We start from the raw sequence: 4396 nt of genomic DNA, 5'->3' as shown, positions 1-4396 counted from the left end.
ATTCCGCTCGAAAGATTTCATGTGTCACCCGCACAAGAGCCAGTCCAGAGGCACTGGCAACGATCTCGCTCGAAAGATATCATGTGTCGCCCGCACATGAGCCAGTCCAAGGGGACTGGCAACGATCCCGCTCGAAAGATTTCATGTGTCACCCGCACAAGAGCCAGTCCAGGGGCACTGGCAACGATCTCGCACGAAAGATATTATGTGTCACCCGCATGCATCCATCCTTTGGATGGTTTAAGTTGCTTGATGGTATTTTTTTTCACCAAATAATTGAACTACTGAGAAAGTTTATAATTAGCATGGCAATCTATATTTCCGATTAGTGGAAGTAAAACCCTTATTTAGAGGTTAATTCTTTGGGATGAATCATATGTGGTTGTTTAAAAAAGGCTACAAAAACAATGCTAAAATGCATTTGAAACAATGGGCAACAGTCAAAATATCATAATGGATGGGTAAATAAGCATCCTTAAAGTGAAACATCGCATTGGTAGGTAAACAAAGGTATCAACAAATAGAAGAGAGGGAAGTGAACATCACCTTACAAGTAACTCAGAATAGGTAAAGGTAAGCTTGCCAAAGTTTAATGCAGTTTAAATATGGAGATTAAGATTAAGATTGTTTGGTATTGGATATTCATCATGTACAGTGTTCCTAGTCAATTTAATCAGCATAGCAGGTGGACAGTGGAAACAAGTAAATAAACAAAATCCTTTCACTTTTATAAAAACATTAAAAAAAGTAGGGAAGACCCTCATACAAAAAAAACTATATCCATTATTTAAATTATTTACATGTGATGAATATTTGTCCTCATCTTGTTTGTTGTTAATACAACGTTTCAGCTGATATATTCTCCAGCCTTCATCAGGTGTATTGGGGAAATTTCGAACCAGGGTTCTCATTCCTAAGGTATTTTTTGATGTTATTATTATTATTATTATTATTTATTATCATTATTATTATTATTATTATTATTATTATTATTCAGGTCACTGCTTGCAATCGGACTCAGAATCTTAACCACTCTTAACCACTATGCCATATGCCCCCAAGACACCTGATGAAGGCTGGAGGATATATCAGCTGAAACGTTGCGTTAACAACAAACAAGATGAGGACAAATATCTGTCAAATGTAAATAATTTAAATAATGTGCATAATTACTCATCTCTTAAATATAGAACTGAACTATATCCATTGACATCCATTTTCACAGGAGCTCTGAGCAAATTGTCATAATGCATGACCATCCTTGGGACATAAGTAATGTGTGTGTAAAGTTTAGTGAAATCAGTTGAGAATTGTGGAAATGTATGCATTAGTCATTATACGCACACATACTGTGATTTATATATACTAGATATATATATACAATAGCATCATTTAATGTCCATGTTCCATGCTAGCATGGGTTTGACAGGTTGACGGGATCCAATGAGTCCAAGGACTGCATCATGATACAATGTCTGTTTTTGCCACGGTTTCTATGGTTGGTTGCCCATACCAATGTCGACAACTTTACAGTGTGTACTGGGTGCATGTGTATGTATGTATATATATATATATATATATATATATATATATATATATAAATCAGCATGTACAGTATTACATGTCCATTATGGCTGATCATACCAATCAGTTTTGCACTAGAGCTTCTCCAGAGTATAAATTAACAGCCCATTTATGTAACCCTGCACTCTTCAAAGATGACAGTTATGGAATGAAATTAGAAATGAGATATATGTGTATATATCATTTCTAATTATTTATATTTTGTCCCAAAGTTCCCACAATTTTCTCTTTAGAACATTTCACAGAAAAATCTAAATTCTTTCATATTTTTTTCTCTTTAGTAACATTTTAAACTTGGTCGTTTTTTTGTTTCTTTTTTGTTTGTTTTTTTTTTGTTTTGTTTTTTGCGAGATCAACATATTTCATCTAATATTGAAGATTAGGCAAATGAAAATCTGTCAAATAACTGAAAATGAGAATTTTTTTCCCCCCACATAATCATAATCTTTAATGTTAAAAAATGTAAATCACAAAATAAAATATTCTGGAAAAAAGTTAACATAGCAAAAGTTAGTGAAAGTTAGGCATAAAAAAAAATGAAGAAAAATTTATTTTGAATCTTTTTTTATATTATTATTGTTTTTGTTGCTTGCTTGTTTTATTTATTTTTTATTTTTCCTTGTAAAACTAGAAACAATACTGGAAACAAACAGAATTTTTTTTCTGAAAAGTTAAAACTAAAAAAACTCCTCATTCTTTTTTTCCTAAATCATTATCTACAATACTAAAAACATACATATCCAAAGAAATTATTGTCTCTGGCATACTAGAGAATTTCTGACCATATTCTATAAGAACACACACACACAGACAAGTCTGCTTAGATGAAATGCAGTTCAGTTTTGTGTCAGGTAGAAGCACCACTGATGCCATATTCCTGGTTTGACAACTGCAGGAGAAATACCGAGCTAAAGATAAACCCTTATATTTAGCTTTTGTGGACTTGGAGAAAGCCTTTGACAGGGTCCCTCGATCCCTTATCTGGTGGGCAATGCAGAAACTGGGGATTGACGAATGGTTAATAAGGGCTGTACAGGCCCTATACAGAGAGGCCGTTAGTAAGGTTAGGATTGGCAATGAGTATAGTGAAGAATTCCGGGTAGAAGTAGGGGGTCCACCAAGGTTCAGCCCTCAGTCCCCTTTTATTCATCATAGTCCTCCAGGCAATAACAGGAATTCAAGACCAGTTGCCCCTGGCAGCTCCTCTATGCTGATGACCTGGCCCTCATAGCAGAATCACTACCAGAACTAGAAAATAAATTTTGGGTGTGGAAGCAAGGTTCAGAATCAAAAGGCCTTAGAGTCAATGTAGCAAAGACCAAAGTTCTAGTAAGTAGGAAGGTGAACACATCTCACACCCACTCAGGTAGGTGGCCCTGTTCGATGTGTAGAAAAGGTGTAGGTATAAACTCCATAAGATGTACCCAGTGTAAGCTATGGACACATAAGAGGTGCAGCAACATCAAAGCAAGATTAACCGAGATGATAGCTTTCGTGTGCAGCAGATGCACAGGGACAATAAACACCACAGATGCTCGACCAAGTTAGTAGTGGGAGTGGATGCTCAGAGAGTGTTACCGCTAGAATAAGAATAGCTTGTGCAAAGTTTAGAAAGCTTCTACCCCTACTGGTGACAAAGGGCCTCTCACTCAGAGTGAAAGATAGATTATACGATGCATGTGTGCGAACTGCCATGCTTCACAGCAGTGAAACATGGTCTGTGACTGCGGAGGACATGCATAGGCTCGAAAGAAATGAAGCTAGCATGATCTGCTGGATGTGTAATGTCAATGTGCACACATGACAGAGTGTAAGTGCCCTGAGAGAAATGTTGGACATAAGAAGCATCAGATGTGGCATGCAAGAGAGACGTTTGTGCTGGTATGGTCATGTACTACGGATGGATGAGGAGAGATGTGTGAAGAAGTGCCACTCCCAAACAGTGGAAGGAATCCGGAGTAGAGGTAAACCCAGGAAGACATGGGATGAGGTGGTCAAGCATGACCTTCGAACATTGAGCCTCATAGAGGCAATGACAAAAGACAAAGAGCTCTGGAGATATGCTGTGACTGCAAAGACCCTGCAAATAAAGTGAGTATGAAGTGTATCCTACACCAGTTTCGCATAACCAGTCCATCCAAAAGTACCTTGGATCGTAGGGCAACTTGCTGTGCTTGAGGAGACCTATTGAGTCAAGTACATTAAAACATCAAAATGAAAATCAAATGGTAATCGTAGTTGTGATACCCGTGGCAGTGGCACGTATAAAGCACCATCCGAATGTGGTAGATGCCAGCGTCGCCTTGACTGGCTTCCATTCTAGTGGCACGTAAAAAGTATCAACTGATCGTGGCCATTGCCAGCCTCTTCTGGCCCCTGTGCCGGTGGCACGTAAAAAGCACCCACAGCACTCACGGAGTGGTTGGTGTTAGGAAGGGCATCCAGCTGTAGAAACACTCCGAAATCAGACTGGAGCCTGGTGCAGACTCCTGGCTTCCTAGACTTCAATCAAACCGTCCAACCCATGCTAGCATGGAAAACGGACGTTAAACGATGATGATGATGATATATATAGGCCTATAGTTGTTTAGTAGTTCGTAAGTCAGAAGAGACACTCACCTTTTCAACAAATACCGCTTAGATATTGTGAATTCAGAGTTTATAGGGATTTATAGGAAAGAATTTTTTCGATGGGGCAAGGAGAGGAGTATCAGAAGATTCACACGATCCAACTTTTTTCCTTCATAACTTTCAGGAAAGTGGATATCTTTTAATGAAATTCTAAAATACCTTTCTAACGGTAATGATTACG

The 4396-nt window shown here is 38.0% G+C and overlaps 1 protein-coding gene across 8 annotated transcripts in view; it reads right to left on the bottom strand.

Moving 5' to 3' along the window:
• Positions 1-4396, bottom strand: part of LOC106870604 (uncharacterized) — a 62199-nt gene that overhangs the window by 53444 nt on the left and 4359 nt on the right. The window lies entirely within an intron of this gene.

This window comes from Octopus bimaculoides, chromosome 11 (assembly GCF_001194135.2).
Source record: "Octopus bimaculoides isolate UCB-OBI-ISO-001 chromosome 11, ASM119413v2, whole genome shotgun sequence".
Lineage (NCBI taxonomy): Eukaryota > Metazoa > Mollusca > Cephalopoda > Octopoda > Octopodidae > Octopus > Octopus bimaculoides.
The sequence above is the reverse complement of the archived record's forward strand: the minus strand, read 5'-3'. Positions and strand labels throughout refer to the sequence as shown.